Genomic DNA, 24,366 nt, shown 5'->3' with positions numbered 1-24,366 from the left:
AGCCTTCGCCTGCAGTTCGTATGGATTTGGGTGGATTCTTCCTTCTCGAGGTTGCCGAAGCATCATAAGGTTCCTGGGCCTGCCAGAGAGTGGCCTTCCCTGCCCACGGGTAAGGTCGGGGTCCCAGGACAGGCACCAGACTGGTTTTTCCCTGGCGGCGGGGAGGGGAGGTTGTAAGCACTGGCTCCAAAGCCAGCCTTAGTTCCTCTCGTCTCCATCATGTCTGATTAGATGAGCGCCCTTCTCAGACGTGACGTGCCAGTCAGCCTGGGGGACAGACCCCGTGTCTCCAGTTATGTCCTGTTAACAAGGAGGACAGATTCTGACTAAATTGATGTGAATCATTATTTTGCCATAAACATTAGGGTATTCAATCAGAGTTTCTGAATTCTGGAGGGGCCAGGCAGGGAGAAAATGATGACTGTTTTGTGACAAGGGAAAAGAACATGAGAACATCAGTAACGCGAACGAAACCTGAAATGGTCTTCTGTCCGCTCATCCCACACTTGCTTCCCTCAGCCCCAGTCAGCGAGCTCACGGCCCGTGGGCTGCTCCGCTTGAGTTCTGGATCTCGGCTCAGCCGCGGCGTGGCCTCAGCACCGTTGCACAGGGGAGGCTGGGCCAGGGCCCGGCGTGGTCCTTTCCGTGGGTCTCCGAGACAGGCCTTTCTGTGTAATCAGACCAGGCCCCTGGCCTGTAGCTGACCGCAGGTGTCAGGGTGGCATCCGAATAAAAATGATCTGCAGATGGCAAAAGACTTACAATGCCATGGATAACTTAACTGCTCGAATGAACGATCCACTGAGATTCATTAAATGTGATTTTAAGAATAACTGAAATGTTGACCAATAGCATTGCAGTGTGGTCCAGTACTAGGTAGATAAGCTCTAAGAGAAACCTCTGCCAACTTTATATAATTTCTGAAATATTTGATCAATAAATATCAAATAAATATTATTTCAAGGAGCCCCTTACTCTTTTCCCTTACCTTAACTTGACAACACTTCCCGTGTAACTCAGAACATATCGAATAAACTTATCTGTTTCTAGCACCTCTCTTTTTGCAAGGTGATTTTCTAGGGGCCCTCTGAAAATCCCAAAGACAGTTTGAGATCAGGAAGACATCATTAGGGTTTGATTGTGCAACAGCAGAAGGTCAAAGAGTTGTCAGGTTTGAACATTTTGTTTAATAGGGTCAGTGTCCATTGTGAAACACAGTATTTGGGTCCTACTTAACCAGTGACAATAAAAGATTTTAAAAGTAAATTAACAGGTTAACATGGTTATACAAATAATTGGTTCTTTCAAAAGTGAGAAGACTTGTCCTTTAACCATCAAAAGATGATAGAGTCTGTATAAAAAGCACAGGAGATTATTCTGATAAAACAGCCATCACCTTCCAGCAGATTACTCAGATGGTTAAGGCAGCCCTTTCACAGCCTCTTGCTAGGAGCAAAGAGGAAACAAATAATCCATGTGATTTTGTCATTTTAACAGACAGTAAACTGAGTTTTAATTTTGCATGAAGATACTGTCTGATAAAAAAACTTAATCTTTTAATGTTATTAAGTATTATTGAGCCTTGACCATAACAAATAAAATTCCTTTTCTGCAAACGTTCTACAACTTTCTACATCTGTTCAGGTTTTGTCCTACACATTCCTGCTTTTCGTTCTGAAACGACCAGGCTTTTTGCTTCAAGAAAAAATTACCATCTTTTTCTTTAACAAAAACACATCCTGCATACTTCACATATTTAAGTTACAAAAAGATCTTGGAAGCTGTCTTCAAGCCGACGTCCTACCCTTGAAATAAAGATTGTCAGAATAATAACTCAACTTGATTAGACACAAGTTTACATTTTTATCGACTTAAAGATCTAGTAGTTATCATGCTAGTTAATTTGATCATTAATAAATTATGTATAAATTTAGGAAGGACATACCCAAGTAGAATAAAATTGAATGCTTCTGTGGTACTTAATATTGGTAACTCAGAAGACATAGCTGTTTTTATTTAATCAACAATAGTCAACTAGTCCTGTTTGCCAAAAGTTTACTTTAATTATGTGAACTTGAATGTTTTTAAAACATTTGGGTTTAGTTCTACGAATACTCTTTTTTCATTAGAAATATTGGAAGTTTGGTTTCCTTAATTTCTGGGACTTAAGGCATATTGATTTATTTGTAAGCACTTATTTATCTGTAAGCCAATTTGAGTAGAGCTCTTATAAGGAGTTTTATGAGTTAACTTGGTAAAGCCACTGGAGGTGAAAAATATACATCCAATGTACTGACAGACACAGAGACTTTATAGCTTCAATTTAAAAATTGTCAGACATAAAAATACAGAAACACAGAAAAAAATCAAAATTCCATGAGCTTTTAATTTCTCTCCTGGCCTTTGTAAAGAATCCTTTGATGAAGTTGTTTCAGAGTCTTGCACTTTCTCAGTAGACTCTGAGTACCAGTTAACGAGAGTACACTCATGGTCAGCTATGCTGGAGCCTCACAGACACTTTCTCCACTTACAAATTCTGAAAGAGCCAGATGGGTGCTTCCCCAGCCTCCCTCATGGTCAGAATTAGCAAGTGACCCCATTCTGGCTATAAGCCAGAGGGGAGTCAGCAGGAGCTTTCAAGAAAGAATTTTCTTCTTTCATAAAGAAGAAGGAGTCATGGGAGGGGAGTCTTTATTATTATTTTTTTTCTGTCATGATCCTCTTCCACTTCCTACCTTTGAATATAGTTGAGGTGGCTGGTATTACAGCAGCCACCTTGCGTCTGTGAGGTAACACCCTATGGGAGAAAAGTTGGGGATGGCAGACCAAAAGGATAGAAAGAGCCTGGCCTGGGTGGCATGATGGCTTTGCCAAACCAATCCCCAGACCACCTACTAAGGACTTAATATGAGATACAGCCATATAATATTATCATTTAAACTACCTTATGTTGTGTGTTCTATTCCTAGCACCAGAATGCCTCGTAACTGAAATGTACTCTATATTAGAGAAACAGAACTCATAGCACAACTGAAATTCATATCCGTGGTATCACTAAACTGAGAAGTGACAGTCTCACCTCCCCAAGGCATTAGTCAAATCTGATGAGACTGAAAAAGCAGCTGCAGCCTCTTGGGGCCAGTCCTGGTGGCACTTCCTAAGCAGCAGTTGGTTTAGGTGTCCTGACAGCTCTAGGAAGCAGGAACTGCTGCCTCTACTTTCAGGAGGAGCAAACTGTGGGTGGGAGAGGTTAAGTAATGCGTCCAGGGGGACAGGCCAGGGCCTCCCAGCTGCCCTGCACCCATCCTGGGCAGTGGCCCTCTCTGCACTTGTGACCTGAGCACGTCTTCTGTTTTCAATGAGGCTGCCACGTGCGCATGGCATCGCTCCTCTCCAAGTAATTCCAATGAAACCGTAAACAAAAGAGGGACCTAAATGTGCCACTTTCAAAACAACAAGCCGCGGCCCCCCCCAGGCTGCTTGTGCTTTTTTGGAGATGCACCGTGATGCCAGCTGTTGTGTTTCTTCCTTGACAGTAGGCAGTTTCTGAACGGACTAATCCCATTTTTAGATCTGAAAATAATTCATGAAAGAATAAAAAGAAAAATTGTTCAGCGTGTTTAAGTCTTTCCCTTATGCCAATAAACAAAGGAGGGAAGTACTGACAGTGGAGATGAGATGACCAGTTTCCAAACCTAAATGTGCTTCTCAGCCAAGTGGGAGGCCCTCATTGAGCTTTAATGAGTAGGCAGTCATTTTCTGGCCTGCAATAAGCTTGTGGAGTAAATCCCTCTTCCCTGGGGTGACTTTGCTCTCCTGGAAATGTAGCTGGATCTTCTGAGTGTGCTGAGCCATGTGGAATCTCTGTAGAGGAGCAGACACATGGAATGGGATATCTTTAGCCAGTGTGCTAGCACTTTGTCTGTTATTGGTGCAATCAGAGTTCCCAAGAATTACCTCCCAAATGTCCTTGATTTCAAGTGGAAGCAGCGGCAAGTTCTATTTTAAACCCTCAAAGAACAAGAATGTCTGTGTGTGTGTGTGTGTGTGTGTGTGTGTATATATATATAATATTAGAGACAGTTGGGCATGGTTTGATTTTTCTGCAATCAGCATAACTAGATTCCCAAACTTGGTGATGGTGATGACAAGAAATTAAGAATTTTTTAAATGCCCTTACTGTGTGCCAAGCGCTGCGGTGAGTGCTGTGCACGTCTCATCTGTTACGTCCTTGTGGAAACGTGGGGTTGGCCCTGTCATTATGCCCACTTTACAGATAGAGAAACTGAGGCTTATGTCCCTTGGTGCCCTGTTTAAGATCACACAGCCAGCAGTGGAAGAACACGCATTTCAGCTTAGTCTGCCTCCCTGCAGCCGTTTTCCCTAACTGCGGTTCCATCCGGTAGTGCTGGGTTTCCACAGGAGCGGACGGGAGACAAGACCTGATGCGAGTGGTCTGCTGGGGAATGACGAGAGGAAGCGCCGGCAAGGAAGGCGGGAGGGAGACGAAGGGGGAATTGGCTGCTGCGGGCCGTGCGGATAAGCAGGTGATCCTTGTGGGAAACTGGGGTTCGGTCCTGGGGGGACCTCCTGGAAGACTGTAGAGCGAGTCTCCGAGCGTTTCAGTGGGGCCGAGGAGGCTGTTCTCAGCCAGTGCCCTGCCTGCTCTGGTTCCGGGGATGGACAGCCAGCAGGGGTGACCGCATGGTGTCGGCCTAGTCAAAGCCTCCGGTAGGGACCTGGGAGAGCCGGACAGACACGTGTCAGTGTGCCCAGGACACAGGGTGGCGGGTGTGACGGAAACCAGGGGGTGTGCAGGGGGGGCGAGGCTCAGTGATGTGAACGTATTGCAGAACAGAAATGATCTAATTTGAAAAGGATGAGGGCTCATCTGTAGTAACACTTGACTTCTATTTTGGTGGGATTTTAATCACTAAAATAACAACCCACCATAGCGCGAGTTTATTTGAGTAACTTGGGTTGGTCCAATGTGAGAATGTTTATGAGTATAATAGAGGGTGATTTGATTACCTCAGCGAATTCACTGTAAAGTAAAGAAGAGCTCTTCAACTAGATTAGAAGGTCTTGTCACCATGATAAGCAAGGACACCGCTGTAGGTGTCCTGAATGAAATCGCCCTGGCGCCATCACGTACACCGTCACCCGTGCTCCAGGTTGCATTTTCCAAAAAGAAGGATAAAAATGGAATCTCTCCAAGAGACTGGAGTTCAATAGGTGGATGAATGTAACATCCTGAGATGTTACATCCTGGGAATCCTGGGATGTTACATCCTGGGAATGTAACATCCTGGGAATTGAACCCAGGTCTCCAGTATGTCATCAAGAACTCTGCCTGCTGAGCCACCGTGGCCTGCCTCCCCCACCTTTCCATCTGCCTTCTCCTTCACCCCCTTCTAGAGAGCTTGGAAAGCTATACATTTGATTTCCCGGCTTCTCTTTCAGCTAAGGGTGGGTACAGAACACAGACGTCGGCTTGGAAGGTTGTTTTTCCTGCATAACAGGACAAAAGCCACTGGGGGCCCCCCGGGTCCTTTCCTGTCCTCCTGGCCAGGAGGCAGACTGAAGCTATAGCAGGACTGTGATGACAAGCCTGAAGAAAGAGCAAGAAAAATACAGAGACCCTGGTCTGGATACCACGGGGACCAAGGCCAGCAGCCACCCCCTTCAAGCTCCTTATATACGTGAGACAGAGACACAGTGGTTTGCATAACTGCTGTTGCCTGGAGCTGCTATAAATTGTGACTGAAGCATTTCCCACTGATGTGTGGCCCTGTCCAGGCAGGTGGGGGTGACAGAAGGAGCTCTGCCTTGGGACTAGGTAAATCGGGGTCTTGGTCTCCTGGCACATAATCAGTGCTCAAGAAATAATTTTTGCATAAACAAAGCTAGGCTCCCAGCTTGCTGTGTGACACTGAGCAAATGTGATAGGTAAGGTTATTTTTCAGCCAGTGGTCACTCCCTTCCCTCACCTGAAGGAAGGAGCGTATTTTCCCAACCGCTGATGTTAGACTTGGCCATTAACTTGCTTTGGCTGCTGGACTGCGGTCTTGAGAGAGACCCCTGTGGGGTCCCAGGTCACCTTGAAGTCACCACAAAGTACCTCCCCATCCCAGCCCCCCCCCCACCAACCCCCACCTCCTGGTAAGCCATTTTAACAGCCTTGTGTGTCCCTCTGCATTTTTACATGCATACCTTTTATTTAGGCCTCTATATGATGTACAGAATATTTAGGGTGAAGTTGTATAAAAATAGGCCAGCAGTTGATGCCTTCCTGCATCGCTCCTTCCCAGGTGTCGGCCCTGTGAACAGTGGTGCAATAAACCTGTGCATCTGCCCAGGTGTTCTTGGGGTCCCTGTAAGTTCTGTCCTGGTCACCTTTCATCTCCTCTGTCATTTCCAAGGAGGGAGAGTTAGGATCTGAATTCAGTGACCTTTCCCTTTTACCTGAGGTGTCATAAACTTAGGGCACATTGTGTAAAGGCACACATCCTCAGCGCAGGGCTCCGTGATCTCCTACGTGTGCATTCACGCAGTTCACCACCCACAGTGCCGAGTGACAGGCTCTCTCACAGAGCATTTCCATGGCCCAGCCTGCGGGCCCCTGCCCGGCAAGGCTCCCAGCCAGTGCCCTAGAGGAGCGCCGCGGCCCTCTCCGGAGCTTTATGGGAATGGACTTCTACAGAGTATGTGTTCTTTTATGTCCGGCTTGTTTCACTCAGCACAGCGCCTGTGCCTGTCGCCCACAATTTATTTCTCTATCTTCAGGGTGATGGGCATTTGTATTGTTTCCAGATTTTGGCACTTATCAATAAATCTGCTGTGAGCACCTTTCTAGGCATCTCTGTGTACATAGCCCCTTATTTCTTACGCCCACACACCTAGGAGTAGAATTGTCGGATCACAAGGTAGCTATATGTTTAGTTTTGCAGAAACTGGCTGTTAATCAGAATGGCGGTGCCGTGTTAGGCCAGCAGTGAGAGCGTTCCAGTGGCTCCATCTTCTCCCGGCCCTTGGTATTGTCTTTTTGGATTTTAGCCATTCTGGTAGGTGTGTACTTGTCCCCTTGGTGTTCACACTTCCCTGATAAGAAATGACGTTTGGCACCTTTTCTTATGTTGATTGGCCATTTGCTTCCTCTTTTGTGAATTGTTTTCTCAAGGCTTTTCTTTGTTTTTGAGTGTGATACTTTGCCTTTTTCTTATTGATATGTAGGAGCTCTTTATATGTTATGGCTAAAGGTCCTTTCCCAGATATGCAAATCACAAATATCTGCTAGCTTATTTTATTTATTTTTCTTGGTAGGAGAGAAAATTAAATCAAGGAAAGAATTTATTTATTTTATAGCTCTCTATTCTGCTTAAATCTTCTCTGTGAAAGTTACTAATTTATTTATTTCTCCCTATAACCACCAAGCAAAAACTCCCTCTGCTCTTATTTTTAGCTTACTATTTCACTTCTTAATGGTATCTTTTGATGATTGAAAGTTTTTAATTTTTATGAAGGCCAGTTTATCAATCTTTTCCTTTCTGGTCGGTACTTTTTGTATCTCATTTTTAGAAATTCTTGTCTATTCATTCATCTCTAAGCAATGGTCCTCAAATGCCCCCACGAGTGTGAACTCAGTTGACATTCACGAAGATTAGGAAAGCTTGCTTATTCCCTGACCCCCGCACTCGCTCTTGGATTCCCAGCATTTACTCAATTTAACTTCCTCAGAGGGAGAATCACATCATGTGGGGCCCTGAAAAGAAGCGTAGGTTTATGGATTTTGGACGAGTGGATTCTCCACTGGAATGTAGATGCATTTGGATGGAAATTCTTTTGAAGGATGGTTTTGCTTCATTTTCAGATATAAAAGTGGAAATTTGGTAGTCTTTGAGCTCTAGGGGTTTTCAGATACTGTGTCTCTGTTTGTAAAATAAGCAGTAAAAGAGACCAAATGAGCGACTGAATTTTAATGTGATTGTTTGCTGGAAGGAGGCAGCCAGTGTTCTGTGTATTTCTTTACTATGCAAAAAAGTAGCACGGAAACTTTAGACACTATCTTATGAAAATGGCAATTTTTAGATGGCAGCCCTCCCAGAATTTTTCCCATGGCAGCTTTTTTTTTGTTCTTTTTAAAATGTAATTTTATTGCTATATGTTCTCATACGATGTATCATCCAAAGTTTGCAACCAGTGGCTCATAGTATCATCATATAGTTGTGCAGTCATCACCACAATCAATTTTAGAACATTTTTCATTGCTCCCCCAAAATAAAAATAATGAAAGAGAACACCCAAAATATGCCATACCCCTCCCCTATTTTTTATTTATTTGTTTATCTTTATTTTCTTACTTATCTGCCCAGACACTAGATAAAGGTAGTGCATGACTTTTTTTTAAGGAGTAAAAAAATTCACTATGTAAGAACCTAACGATTTTTATTCGTAGAGCTAAGATGGTAAAATACATGAAATGCTTCCCTTTTTGACTCCCAAAGTGTCTAATTTTCCTTCTCCCTGACTCTGCCCTGACCCCTTAAAAAAATAAAGAAAACAAGCTAAGAAATGTTGTAGAAATCAGAGAAGTGGATTATTGTTATTTTTCTCCTTATTTTGCCTCTTTCTTGCTTTCTCTGCCTGTTCCATTGTCACTGCTACCTTCCCCGGCCTCTGAGCCTCAATTTCCTCCACCCTCGAGATGGGCTGATTCTAAATCCACGCCCTGCGGTGGCCGAAGGGCAGCTAAAGCGAAGTGTGAAGCCTTACGACAGCACTGGCGGAGCAAGTTCCGAAACGCCAGACACTGCTTTTCGGTATTAGTTACTACTGTTACTGCCATCATATCTTTACTGCCAGAAAAAGTGGACTTTCTTTTGTCATGTCTTTTTTGGGATCCTTTTTCAAATTTGCCCTTAAACATTGGATAAGTTATAAACAAATTGAACTTTTGACTTGGGGTTTTTATGGCTATCAGGAAGCCAGCATTTGACTCGACATTTTTCTGTTTGATCCTGTGAGCTACTCTCCATGTACAGACAAGCGCCTAAGCCACCTGCTTATGACTCTTTCCAGCAATGAAGTTGCTTTTCCAAGAAATACCAGCTTCTGAAGGCAGGGAAACTATTGAGAAGTGGCCAATATGTGTTGTGTCAGACCAAGGCATGAGTACGATTCCCACTTGGTTATATAAGCAAATTAGAAAAATATCTAGTCTCTTTTCAACTCCTGTATATGAAATGCTACATAGAAAGCAGCTAAAAAGGGCAGTGTGATGGTGGCTTAGTGGCGGAATTCTTGCCCGCCATGCCGGAGACCTGGGTTTGATTCCTGGAGCCTGCCCATGTGAAAAAAAAAAGCAGCTAAAAAGAAATGAGAAATTTAGCTAAGCCATTTTTTCTAGACAAACATATCTGTGGTCTCTTTGGAGCATAACCATTGATCCTCAGTTTGTGGATGAGGGAAATAAACTCAGAGAAGTTCTGTGACTTCCCGAAGGCCACACAGCTTTGTAGGAGGTATGATGGGATGGAATGAAATATGTTATGCCTTAGCCTAAGTAAAACCAGAGACCAGATCTTCTGAGGTGTCACGTCTTCTTACCCTTTAGAAGGTTCCAGGATTAGATGCAATCAGGACACAGGGCTTGTGGCTGTTCTGGGAGTTTGTGGGTCTTATGGGCTGGGGTCAGTGCCCAGGTGGGGGAGCTGGCATGGTGGCGGAGCTCGGTCCTGGGGCCCTCCAGAAGCCCTTCCCTGTTGGGTGCCAGCATCCTGATTTCCCAGGGGACAGCTTCTTTCCCAGCTGCATCTCCCGCTGCTACCAGATTGAGGGTGAACATTCCCCCCACGACATCTCAATCTCTACTGCCCGACCCCTGCACAGAGCGGCTGGCTCAGGTGTGAGCCCATGCCCGGATTGCCAACCGGAGTTGATTACAGTACTTTTACTGGAATTCTTGGGAAAGGGGCCTTCTCTCTTCCCTCTGGGTCACTGAACTCCGCTGGCGGGCTAGGAGGTAAGCCTGCGGGTGCCGGTGGCCGCCCTGCTCCCGGCAGCCCCGCCGAGAAGGCCCCGGGGTGGAGGAGAAGCACAGATGGGTCTGGATGGCCGGGTTGGAGCCTGCGGGACCTGCAGTTATCCATTCCTGCAATGAAGTTATTCAAATCAAATGTGAAGTAGTCAGATAGTATCACGTTTTAGAGACAGCCCAGGCGACGTGGAGTGGTCCCCTGGGTGGCCAGCTGTGAAGTGGGGAGGCCACGGGGCTGGCTGCAGTTCCGGCCCCTCGGCTTGCTGCACGCTGGTCCAGCAGCTGTAAAGGGAAGTCACGGCACTACTTAGACAGGCCTTCTCAGGGTCTGAACGAGCTAAGTGAGCGCGCGCTCCCCTGAAGAGCTGGGTAAAGGTTTTGGAGGACCCGGTCACTCGGGGTCCAGCTGGCCTGATTGACGCCTCTACTCATGGAACATCACCAGTCGTGGTGGCAGCTGGCAGTTAATGACAGGCACTCTCCTGCCACGTAACCGACAACGCTCAAACTTCTCAGTTTAAAATGACGTCGCCTCTTTAACTCCCGATTCGGAAGGTCAGCGATTCGGGCTGAGCTCAGCTGGGTGGTCTTGGGGTCTGGGCTGGGCGCCTTTTGGCCTCTGTGTTGGTCTGCAGGATTGGCATGGGGCTGGTTGGTCTGGCTGGAAGAGGGCTCGGTGGGGGGCTCGGTGAGGGGCTCGGTGAGGGGGCTCGGTGAGGGGAGGCTCAGTGAGGGAGGGGCTCCTCTCTGCTCCGGGTGATCACTTACCAGCAGGCGGCTGGGCTTGTGGACGGGTGGGGGCAGGGTCCTGGAAACTGGGTGCCAGCCTCCTGGGGCCGGACTCAGCACTGCAGCATGCACCATGCCCACTGCTTTCTGTGGCTAATGCAAAGGACTCCAGGGACAGGGCACTGGATGCGGGGTCTCCATTCGGAGGCGGTGAAAAACCTGGGCTGACCACACCTACCATGTCCCCACTCTGTGCCAAGTGCTTAATATGTGCATCTTGTTTAATCTCATTAATAATCGCAGTAATTACCAGACCACTGTATTCCTGATGGACTTGCCGATTTTCGTTGTTTTACCGGAGGTGTGTGGCTTCCAGATCTCAGGGTGTTTTTAGGTGCCCATAGGGAGAGAAGGCCGAGAAATGAACTCTGCTGTCTCAGTTGGGCCCTGTCTGCTTTCACCATGAAATCCTGCGATGACCGGGAGAGAGCGTGAGCAGCGCGAAAGGCTGGGGCTTAGCTCTGTGCAACTGCCCAACGCCCTCGTCACCACTAGGGCCACTGCCATGTCCGTTTCCAGAAAAGGAGACTGAGGCAGAGAGGTTAAGTCCTGTGTCCAGTTTGCACATTTAGGAGGGGTCAAAGATGAGACCCCTGCGCTGAGGGTCCTCTGCTGACCTCCGGCCGGGCCCCACCTTCTGCTCTGGGACACGGACTCACGTGGCTGCGCTGCAGCTCCTCAGCCTCCGGCTTCTGCTGGGATTGGGGGGCAGTAGGGCAGGGGTTTCGAGGGCGGGGGGAGAGGTCGGGCTGCCTGCTCCCCCCAGCGTCCCTCCTAGGGCTGCAGTGTAGCACAGCAGCTCCCTCCGTGTGGGACCCCCGCTGGGTGCTGTAATTGCACCCCCCCCACCTTGCCCTGCAGACTGGTGAGTGTGGGGGGCACTTCTGTGGTTACGTCCGGGGCTTCTGCGCTTTCCTGTTTTGGTTTCCTTAAATTCTGCCTCTGCCTTTGGCAGTCTCTTTGTTAAGCTTTCCCCAAATTACCTACTTTTAACACACATCTGATTCTTGCCAGGACCTGGTTGAAGTACCACCTGCCTCAGCAGTCTCTGGGTTCGGTATTTATGGAGGGGATGAAACACTGGAATAGTAATAGCCAAAGTGCTCGGTGACCCTCAGCGTGGACTTCCTTGAGGTCAAAAGTCTAAGAGGAAAACGAGGCCAAGTGAGGGCATCTCCGTGCTGGCCAGAAGCAGGAGAGAGGCTGTTTCTGTCTGGACAGACGCCAAATGTTGAATACGGTTTCTGTGTAATTTCCAAAGATCTTGGATTGCATTTTAATTAATTTGCCTCGAAATTAACATATTCTACTTTTCATGAGCCAAGCTTAAACTTTCCTATGAGTCAGGCATATCCTATTGCATGGAAATGCTTCCACAAATCAAGGAGAATGTGGCGTTGCAGACCCAGAGGAGGGAGAGCGATATTTATATATGGTATTTTATATTCTCTTCTTGTGCAAAACTTTAAAAATATATTTGCAAAAGGCATTTTCCAGACTGGCAGCCAGTACGTCCTTAGAGGCTGCTCTGGTATGGCTGTGCCTCCGTCTACAATCGAGCTCTGTGCAGGCACGTGCGCCCACGCCGGACTGCGGTGGGGCTGGGGGACGTCAGGGCACACCTCGGGGGCTAAGTCCCAGTTCTGCCATTTACCAGCGGGTGACCCAGGGGACTTTCTCGCCGTCCTGGGCAGTGGAATGGGGACGATCGCTTCTCTCCTCGATGCTGGCGGGGTGGGTCCCTGAGACGCAGGGGGGCACGCAGCCATTGACCAGCACAAAGTAAGTGCCCCAAGCACTGCGGCAAGATCAAAGCGGAGAAGAGGAAAAGATGTTTCCACACGCTCAGCGGGTGTTCAGAGCAGCTGTCTGAGGAGTCCTGTGGCGTGGGCAGGAGGGTGACCAGTGAGGCGACAGTCTCTGCCTCCAGGGGAAGGAAGACGTCGCATCAGTGACACCGATGGCTAAAGAATGACCATTTTAATTGGGCTAAGAAGGAAACAAGTAAGAAGACAAAGGCTTAGAAGAGGACCCCTAAGTTAGAGAGGGAACAACCAAGGAAGGAAGTGGTATTTAAGTTGGTGAGTGTCTTACTTAGGATGACAGCTGCTATAATTGATAAAACTCCAGCCCAACAGGAGTTTATTTCTTGCTCACGCAGCATTTTGTCTGTGACAAATGGCAGGTACCCGTCCACGTGGTGACCCAGAATTTTGTGCCTGGCCACACCAACAATAACTATAAACGAGCCCTGCAGGGCTTCAGGTTACAATATCAATTTATAGGAATCTAGAAATGCAATTAAGAAACCAAGTCTATTGACGGCAGCATTCAGTAGAACATAAAAAGAATTCTTTTAATTCAACAGTGAAAAGGCAAATGACCCAATCAAAAAAATGGGCTAAGGATTTGATAGGCATCTATCCTAAGCTCATTTACAAATGGCCAATAAGTATATGAGGGGTACTCAGCATCAGTAGTCAGGGGACTGCAAGTCTAAACCACACTGAGATCCCACGTCACTCCCACTCGGACAGCTGTAACAAAAAAGTCAGAGAATAACAAGCGTAGGCAACAAACGGAGAAATGGAATCTCTTAGACATTGCTGTAGAATGTAAAATGCTGCAGCCATCTTGTGAAACAATTTGGCCATTCCTTCAAAAGTTAAACATTGAATTACCATATAACTCAACAATTCCGCTCTTACATATATACTCAAGAGAAGGGGAAACCTATGTCCATGCAAAAAACCTTGTACATAAATGTTTATAGCAGCATCATTTATAATATCTAAAGAGTAGAAACAACCCAAATGTCAGTCAGTCCAAGTGTATAAACAAAATGTGGTCTGTCCATACAACGGAGTAGTATTCAACAATTAAAAAGAATGAAATACTGATACATGCTACCACATGGATGGATGTTAAATGCATTATGCTATGTGGAAGACACAAGGGCCAAATACTACATGACTTTTTAATATGAAATTATATGAAATGTCTGAACAGGCAAAGCCTGCAAGTAGATTAGTGGTTGCCAGGGGCTGGGTGGGGGAAACTGGAAAGGGATGCTAATGGGGGCAGGGTTTCTCTTTGGGGTGATGAAATGTTCTGGAGTTATAAAGTAGTGATGTTTGCACAACTTTGTAAATATACTAGAACTACTGAACAGTACCCTTTAAAAGGGAAAAGTTTATGTTATGTGAATTCTATCTCAATTAAAATAATGGGCAAAAGACTTGAACAGGCCCTTCACCAACAAGGATAGATGGAGAGCAAACAGGCACATGAAAATACGCTGAGATCATTAGTTACAGAAATGCAAATGGCAGCCTGATGAGAAGCTCCCCTGCATTGATTACAAAGGTTGAAGTAAACATTATACTGAATATCAAATACTGTTAGGGATGTGGAGCAACGGGTATCCCCTACACAGCTGGTGGGATGGAAAATGAGAGGGTCACTCTAGAAAGCATGTGGCTGGTTTGAAAGTTTTATGTACCCCCAAAAAGCCATATTTTAATCTTGATTCAATCTTGTCAAGGCAGCCCTTTCTTTTAATCCTACTTAGATACTGTAGGTTGGGATCTTTTGATTAGATTTTCTCCAGGGAGATGTGACATGCCCAATTGTGGGTGTGACCATAGATTATATAGAGATGTGACCCCACCCATTCCAGGTGGAGCTTGGTTAGTTTACTGGAATCCTTTAAAAGAGGAAACATTTTGGAGAGAGCCAGAAATAACTGAAATGACAGAAGCCTCAGAGCCGACAAACTCCACAGCAGAGCTGACACGGATGCAGACATGTGGAAAACAGAGACACGGATGTTTGGAGATGCTTGGAGCCCAGCAGACGTCGCCATGAGGTGTTAAGCAAGCCAGAACCTGGAGAAGCCAAGGGGAGCCAAGAGATGGAAACCAGCCCTGGAGAAGCAAAGTGAGGAGCCCCCACAGGCACAGAGACTGAAAACACAGAGCCCAGGAGCAAGGGACCAGCAGATGCAGCCACGCGTATTCTCAGCTGACAGGTGTTCCTGACCCGTCAGCCTTCCTTGAGTGAAGGTCACCTCTTGTTGGTGCCTTCATTTAGACACTTCCACTTCTTTAGAACTGCAAACTTGCAACTTAATAAATTCCCTTTTTAAAAGCTGCTCCATTTCTGGTATATCACATTCCAGCAGCTTTTACAAAGTAAAACAGTGTGTGACAGTTTCTTGTAAAGTTAAACATGTATTTACCGTGTGACCCGATAATCTCACGCTCAGGCATAAACCCAAGAAAGCTGCAAACGTCTGTCCACACAAAGGCTTATGCACAAGTGTTCACAGCAGCTTTATTCACATTGACAAAAAGTACAAACAACCCAGATGCCCTTCAGCCAGGAATGGGTGAGCAAACTGTGGCACACCCAACACATGGGGTGTCGCTTCCTGATGAAAAGGGATGAACTGTTGGTGGATGCAGGCAGCATGGGTGAATTCCAGATTTGCTCTATTGCTTAAAGAAGCAGCCTCATGAGGTTACCTGCTGCATTATTCCATTTATATGATTCTGGAAAAGCAACAGTATCGGGACAGAGAGCCTGGTGGTGGTATTCGGGGGTTCTGGGGGGAAGGGTTTTGGGGTGCTGGAGCTGCTCTGTCTTCTGATGCTGATGTTGCTTGGACAAACCTATACACATGTTAAAACTGAACATCAGGGAAAAAAGGCAGTTTTACTGTATGCTATTTTAAAATAATATGGAAAAAATAAGGACAAAGCAGAAGCATAAAATGACCACCTAAGTCTCCTTCCTCACCTATTTTCTTTTCTTTTTCTTTCTTTTTCAACTCACTAGTCCAAAGGATAATGGTGTCATGAGTTCTTCAGGTTCACTAAGTTTATTTCAAATATATTTTTTCTCCCAAAGATTTGTTGAATGAATCAATGAGTCACCATGAGATTTCAACTGAATAGAGTTGGTGTTTGTTTTAAGAGGAGTGGAATGGAATATCAGGCCTTAAAGGGCTCCAGGGACACACAGATGGGCTTCTGCAAAACCAAACGCAGCTTTGAAGGAATGCTTCTGGACAGGCTGTCTGCATCTTTCAGAAGAATTTTAAAAGGCTCCGGGATTCCCTCAAAGTTTAATAACTGCTGGTCCTTTTCCAAGGCCTTTGCTGATGGTTGACACTGGTGGGAAGTTGTGGTGTAGAGTCGCTGCCTCTCCTGGAGGTGGGGGGGCAGGTAGAGGATGGAGGTGCAGACAGAGAGTGCGGTGGCTTTTGACGACGCTTCTGTATTTGAATCTCAGTGTCTCACTTGAGGGATATCACTCAGGTTCTCTGAGGCTCCGTTTCCTTGTCTGTCAGGTGAGACTTCCTAGCTCACAGGAGAGCTGGGGCGGGGAGAGTTCAGGGACACAACATATGTGGTGGCTGCTTTCCATGCAGGTCGCTGCACGCTCGGATGCCACTGGCTAAGGGCTTGCTGTGTGTTAGTTGCTGTGCCAAGCCCTTTACGTGTGTTATCCCACTCAGAGGCTAAGAAAGGAGAGGTGACTCGTTCAAGGTCACGCAGCTGGGAAATGGCAGAGCTGAATACCCAACTCCGGTCCGTCTGGCTTCGAAGCCCTTGGCACCCAGCCACAAGGGTACAATCGCTCTGGCTGTCCGTCCTGCTCCCCCTTTGAGTCCAGGGGGAATCCGGGGGATTGCTGTCTGCCTCGACTAGATCCAGGGGTGAGACAAACAGTTCTGGAGAATGGAGGCCGGGCCAGCAGAGGCCAGCAGTCTGTTCTGACTGTGAAGGCACGGGGTCCCCAAGGCCTCCTAAAGCTCCAGAGAGAACCCCAAAGCTTTAGGTCCCCGAGCCACTGCTCCCTGCAGGGCCCAGGCTCACACTGCACTGGGAATACTTTCCTGTACAATTCTGCAGAGAAGATCTCCTCCCGCACAGAGCCTTGTGCGAGGGAGTGAACTAAAAACCATAGAACCAAACCTCAAACAAATATGGACTCAGGGGATCCACTCCTGCATCTTCTACTTGGCTTTCTTTGGACTCTGGACAGACTGATCTACAAGTTTCCTTGGGGGTCCTTTGGGACCAGGAGGAGGTCAGAACCCAATGCTGGGGGCTTCCACTCCTCTGCGGTCCACACCCCTTCACTCACACCCCTGCACCCACATCCCTGCACCCACACCCCTGCACCCACACCCCTGCACCCACACCCCTTCACTCACACCCCTGCACTCACACCCCTGCACCCACAACCCTGCACCCACATCCCTGCACCCACACCCCTGCACCCACACCCCTGCACCCACACCCCTTCACTCACACCCCTGCACTCACACCCCTGCACCCACAACCCTGCACCCACACCCCTGCACCCACACCCCTTCACTCACACCCCTGCACTCACACCCCTGCACCCACAACCCTGCACCCACATCCCTGCACCCACACCCCTGCACCCACACCCCTGCACCCACACCCCTTCACTCACACCCCTGCACTCACACCCCTGCACCCACAACCCTGCACCCACACCCCTGCACCCACACCCCTTCACTCACACCCCTGCACTCACACCCCTGCACCCACAACCCTGCACCCACACCCCTGCACCCACACCCCTGCACCCACATCCCTGCACCCACACCCCTGCACTCACACCCCTGCACCCACACCTCTGCACCCACACCTCTGCACCCACACCCCTGCACCCACACCCCTGCACCCACACCCCTTCACTCACACCCCTGCACTCACACCCCTGCACCCACACCCCTGCACTCACACCCCTGCACTCACACCCCTTCACTCACACCCCTGCACCCACACCCCTGCACCCACATCCCTGCACCCACACCCCTGCACCCACACCCCTGCACCCACACCCCTGCACTCACACCTCTGCACCCACACCCCTGCACCCACATCCCTGCACCCACACCCCTTCACTCACACCCCTGCACTCACACCCCTGCACTCATACCCCTGCACCCACATCCCTGCACCCACATCCCTGCACCCACACCCCTGCACTCACACCCCTGCACTCATACCCCTGCACCCACACCCCTGCACCCACACCCCTGCACTCACACCTCTGCACCCACACCCCCGCACCCACACCCCTTCACTCACACCCCTGCACTCACACCCCTTCACTCACACCCCTGCACCCACACCCCTGCACCCACATCCCTGCACCCACACCCCTGCACCCACACCCCTGCACCCACACCCCTGCACCCACACCCCTGCACTCACACCTCTGCACCCACACCCCTGCACCCACATCCCTGCACCCACACCCCTTCACTCACACCCCTGCACTCACACCCCTGCACTCATACCCCTGCACCCACATCCCTGCACCCACATCCCTGCACCCACACCCCTGCACTCACACCCCTGCACTCATACCCCTGCACCCACACCCCTGCACTCACACCCCTGCACTCACACCTCTGCACCCACACCCCCGCACCCACACCCCTTCACTCACACCCCCGCACTCACACCCCTTCACTCACACCCCTGCACCCACACCCCTGCACCCACATCCCTGCACCCACACCCCTGCACCCACACCCCTGCACCCACACCCCTGCACTCACACCTCTGCACCCACACCCCTGCACCCACATCCCTGCACCCACACCCCTTCACTCACACCCCTGCACTCACACCCCTGCACTCACACCTCTGCACCCACACCCCTTCACTCACACCCCTGCACCCACACCCCTGCACTCACACCTCTGCACCCACACCCCTTCACTCACACCCCTGCACTCACACCCCTGCACTCACACCTCTGCACCCACACCCCCGCACCCACACCCCTTCACTCACACCCCTGCACTCACACCCCTGCACCCACATCCCTGCACCCACACCCCTGCACCCACACCCCTGCACTCACACCCCTGCACCCACACCCCTGCACCCACACCCCTGCACTCACACCCCTGCACCCACACCCCTGCACCCACACCCCTTCACTCACACCCCTGCACCCACACCCCTGCACCCACATCCCTGCACCCACACCCCTGCACTCACACCCCTGCACCCACATCCCTGCACCCACACCCCTGCACCCACACCCCTGCACTCACACCCCTGCACTCACACCCCTGCACCCACATCCCTGCACCCACACCCCTGCACTCACACCCCTGCACTCACACCCCTGCACCCACAGCCCTGCACCCACACTCCTGCACCCACATCCCTGCACCCACACCCCTGCACCCACACCCCTGCACTCACACCCCTGCACTCACACCCCTGCACCCACATCCCTGCACCCACACCCCTGCACTCACACCCCTGCACTCACACCCCTGCACCCACAGCCCTGCACCCACACCCCTGCACTCACACCCCTGCACTCACACCCCTGCACTCATACCCCTGCACCCACAGCCCTGCACTCACACCCCTGCACTCACACCCCTGCACCCACAGCCCTGCACCCACACTCCTGCACCCACATCCCTGCACCCACACCCCTATACTCACACGCCTGCTCCCAACCCCCTGCACCCTCACTGCTGCACCCACAGCCATTAACTCATAACTCTGCACCTACATCCCTGCACCCACAGCCCTGCCCCCACAGCTCTGCACCCACAGCCCTGCCCTTACAGCCCTGCACTCACAGCCCTGCACCCACACCCCTGTGTCCACACCCCTGCACCCACACCCTTACACCAACAGCCCTGCCTCTCCCTTCCCCAACCCCCGTGAGAATGTGACCTTTGGGTGAATCTCGGCTCCCGTCCTCAGGGCCGAGTGGCCTCAGTAAGTAGCCTCGTAGTGTCCAGGAAGCCAAGCGTCCTCAGCTAGAGGTGGGCTAATGCCCGCCCTAACGGGAGCTGCACAGCGCGCTGGTTTATGTGGCGTCTGGGGTGTTCTAAGGGGTTGGGGGTCTGCGTCTAGCTGCCTTTGCTTCCACGTGCTTATAGATCTGAAAGAAGACGGAACGCGAGCTTGGGCAATGTGCAGGGCTCTCAGCCCTGGGACCCGCGCCCACCCTCTCCCCTCCCACGCTCCGTGCTCTCCTTGTGTGCTGGAAGGCACGTGCTCCTCCAGGATGACCGCCCTCCAGGATGTGGGCTGCGACGCTGGCTGCGTTCCAGGACGTCGTCTCAAGCGGTGTCGCCTACGTTGGTGTGGGCACACGAGGGCAGGCCCGTGGGGTCCGTGCAGCCGGCGGGGGGCTCGGGTGGCTGCAGCTCCCAGTGCACGGCCAGCACAGCAGCTGTTCTCCAGGTCTGCTTCCTACCCTGAAAAGGATGCCTAGAGGCCTAGGAAACCCCCCTCCCCGGGCCCAGGCCTAGCCCAGATGGGGTGTCCCTTGCAGCCTGTGTCCTCTCTGGCTCGCTGTCTGGACCAGCCCCTCCCCAGCCCCGTGAAGAAACCTGGGAGTGGGGGGCGGGTGTAGAGGGGTGCACCGCGCAAGGTATCAGATGAGCCGAGACTACTGTCATTTACATCCTAAAGAGGTAAGCCGTGTGCGGCGGTGGGTGCTTAGACAGCTGGGGAGTCAGTTTTTTGTGACAATCTAAGATTTTCAAAGAGACGCCCAGCCTGAGAATGGAACATCCCCATGGCTCAGAATATGTCCCTCCCTGTCTGTCTTTCTGTCCGCCCAAGGCTCAGGCCTTACACTAGCACGTCCGCTGGGTCCTGGCAAGACGTGGGAAGTTGCAGAGGGGAGCTGAGGAGAGGGCTCCAGAAGGGGTGCTGGATGCGTCCCCTCTGCAGCCAAGGCAAAGTACCCCAGACTTAGCAGCTCAGAACACACAGCGCCATTGTCTCCCCGTCCTGGGGTCCCATGTCCAAGTCAGCGTCGCTGGCTTGAGTGCAGGGGTCGGCAGTGCCGGATCCTTCCGGAGGCCTGGTGAAGACTGTTTCCCGGCATTTCTCTGTTTCTGGGGTCCCCTGTGGCCCCTGGCTCATGGCCCCTTCCTGCACCTTCAGAGCTCATCATTTTATGATATGGCTCCCTCCTCCCTGATTCCTGCCCCTCTCACCAGGCCCCCTGTGATTATATCGGACCCGCTGAAACACCCCTATGTGCACCCCAGCCCCCCATCTCCAAACGCTCCACTTGGCCACATCTGCAGAGTTCTTTCCCGGGGCCTGGGGATTTGGGTGAGGGCATCTTGGGGACCTATTTAGCAAACCACAGAGGATAAAGAAGATGGGCCTAGGAAAAGTGGGGGGCCCTCAGCACCCCATGGCCAGCCTGCTTCCCAGCTGGGAGCCCAGGGGCAGGAGCTCAGCCCAGGGTTAGCCTGGGCACAGGCAGGGCAGGGGTGCGAGACATGGCCCTAGAGGAACAAATGCGCCAGGTCCAGCAGGTGGTGGTGGGGCGGTGAGAGGCTCCCAGCAGAGGCCCTGGGGTGGGGCCCACCCGGGAAACCAAAGCCCAGGGGTACAGGTGGGCCCTGGGCCTGCGGGAGCTTCAGGCACCTCCCCTGGGAGCCCCCACTAGCTTTATGACAGTGCCTTTCCCTGTGGACACTGCAGGGAGGGAGTGCAGGGTCTCGTCCATGTGTCCTTCCTTCCCGGCCAGCAGAGCGTTTGAGATGCTAGTTCCCACGGGGAGTTGCGGCTGCTTGTGCGTCCAGGGCCTGCTTGATTTTTGACTTTTCTCGCCCTACAACCGGAGAGTCTGAGCTCTGCCTTTTCTCTAGGACGTGGTCAGGACGTTTGAAGCAGGCGTGGAGCCGGGTCTGCCTCCCTCCGAGCCCCAGGATCTTGACCCCACACCGGATGAGGTGCTGGACGCCACTGGACACCCCCACCCCCCTCGCCGCCTGCTGTCCCCTGGCCCTCTGGGCTCCTCGCTGCTCCCCCCCCCAAAAACTGTTCCCTCCTGGGTCCCTCAGCCACGCTCGCTTTTCCCCAGGTGTCCTCAGGACCCGCCGCCCCCTCCGCTGGGTGTTTGCCCGAGGCCCCCTCCCACCCCCATGCAGCACCTGCTGCCTCCTCACAGCACCTCTCCGGCCCCACCCTGCTTTGAGTTCTTTCATGCCCTGGGAGGGACCCTGCGTCGTGTGATGGTTTGTTCTATGCGCCCACACCCCCACTGGTTAGTGAGACCCACAGGGTGCGGCTGTGGCCTGTTCCCTGCCGGGTCTCAGCTGAAGGAGAGATGCCTGGGGATGCTGTAGGGACCGATAAGCACCGAATCCCTTGGTGAGTGAAAATGAAATGGGCGTGACCTCTCTCCAGGTAAGTGACGTGCCACGGCCACACAGCTGCCACTGGGACAGATGCAGGGCCTACAGGAGAAAATACCCAGTGTAAGAGTGTCACTGCACGTGCCTGCAGTGCGTGCAACCGGCCCGGGAAGGGGGACGAATGGGCACACACTGCCACGTGGGTGGGCCGTGGGTGGGTGCAGCGGAGGGAGCCGGGCCCGGTGTGGGGCTGCGCTGATGGGGAGAATGCAGGATAGTTAGGGCAGGGAGGGGGCAAGGGCAGCGACTGCTGGTGGCCCGGGTTCCCGTTGGGAATGTCCCAGAGACAGAGGTGGTGGCTGAACTGAACGCTGCCAAATTGTGCTCTAAAATGGCTCATCTTATATGGTGTGCGCCTCACCCTGACACACACACACAGGGAGGGGAGCTGTCCTGGTGCTGGCATCGCGCTGTGCTTTTGCAAGAGGTAACCTTTGGGGAAACTGGGCAAAATGCGCACGGGCTCTCTCTGCTATTTCTTACAGTTGCCTGTGACTTTATGATGATCTCAAAATGGAAAGTTTAATTTTAGAAAGTATTATTGCACATAAAAAGCTATAGATACTTATATAGAGGAAATTTCTTTGAAGGTTAAAATTCAGTAAACATCTATGGGGCACAGATTGGGAGCAAACGGCAGAAGGGGACACAGCCACCCGCCACCCACCACCCGCTCTGTGCCAGGCTGGACTTTCCTGCATGGCTGCTCAGAGTGTTGTGAGGGCAGGTGGCGGTGGCTGTTTCACTTCCTCACCATGGCACAGGCACGTGTCAGGGGCACTAAGTCACTGAAGATGGAAAATAAACATGCCAAGGGTCTAGGAGACAGTGAGAAGGAGGAAATTTGTGTAGATGACATGAAAATCAAGTCCAATTTTCGTCCACACTAAGCCTGGCAAGCGCTGCCAAGTTCTGGTTTGCCTTTGAAGCCGAGTCAGTGGCAGGACTCCTGCGACGGGGTGGGCAGGAGACACTGACCTGCCTGCGTGTCGGGAAGGAGCAGAATCCTGGACATTTCAAGTGGAGCCTTTTTCTCTTGTACGATGCACCCCAGCTGACAACACGCATGCAGTGCTTTCCATTTAGAAAGCAGCTCAGATGAGCAGACGAATGGATGAAAAAAAATGAGTACGGGAAAATTAGAACAACACTTCAGCGAAGCCAAGGCCAAGTGAGTTTTGAATCTGTTCTTTTGCGTACTGAGTGTCCGTAATCAGTGCGTTCTTTCTGACACGTGCGTCTCTTTGTTGCAATGCTGTGTAGTGGAAATGTCTTGCATGTGTTTTCTTTAAAAACATAATTTGAATCGGATGTAAAATGTTTTGTTATATTAGAAAACTAATGCATGGTCATTACATGGAATGTAGATAAGCAATAAGAAAAAAAATTAAACCATGGTATTTTTATCTTCCGGAACAGCCTTTTGTATTTGAAGAATATGTTCATTTCCTGAGGCTGCCGTAACCAAATGCCACAAACTGAGAGGCTCAAAGCATCAGAAATCAATTGTTTCAGAGCTCTGAAGGCTGGGGGCCTGCAGCCCAGGTGTGGGCCGACCTGCTCCTTCTGAGGCCCTAGGGGAAGAACCCCTTCCTTTCCCCTCCTCCTTCCTTCCCGACCCCTTCCCCTCCTCTCTCCCTCCCCTCCCCCTCCCCTCTCCTCCCCTCCCCCTCCTCTTCCCTTCCCCTTCCCCCTCCCCTTCCCCTCCCCCTCCCCTCCCCTCCCCTTCCTCCCCCTCCCCATGGGCCGTCAGCATCCCCTGGCTTGTGGCTGCCTCCCTCCTCCCATCTCTACACGGCCTCCTCCCCTCTGCGTGCTTCTGTGTCTGTATTTCCCTTTTATAAGGATGCCAGATGATTTGGATTGGGGGCCACTCTAATCCTGAATGACCCCGTCTTAACCTCTGTAAAGACCTTGTTTCCAAATAAGGTCCCACCCTCGGGTGTGGGTGAGGTTTTGGGAGACACGGTTCAACCCAAACCAAAGAGCAGGCAGAGCACCTGCAGGTCAAGGCCCGCCTGTGCTGAGTCAACATGCCTTGCTCTAAGGTGCTTGGACTTCTGCTGGTTTGTATCCTTCAGATCATGTTGGGATTCCTCGCGTGGTCACTGAAGGCTGTGGTCTAAGTCTCCGTAACTGGGCGCCAGAGATCCTTGCATGGTCATCAGTGGCGGCAGACATTTGGAGTTGTCTTTGCGTCTTTGCCAGACCATTTATCGGAGCTGTGGTTTATTTAATCCTGAATTACTGGAGAAAACTACACCTAGTTTTATCTTTTTTTTAAAAAGGG

This window comes from Tamandua tetradactyla, chromosome 16 (assembly GCF_023851605.1).
Source record: "Tamandua tetradactyla isolate mTamTet1 chromosome 16, mTamTet1.pri, whole genome shotgun sequence".
NCBI classification, from domain to species: domain Eukaryota; kingdom Metazoa; phylum Chordata; class Mammalia; order Pilosa; family Myrmecophagidae; genus Tamandua; species Tamandua tetradactyla.
The sequence above is the reverse complement of the archived record's forward strand: the minus strand, read 5'-3'. Positions refer to the sequence as shown.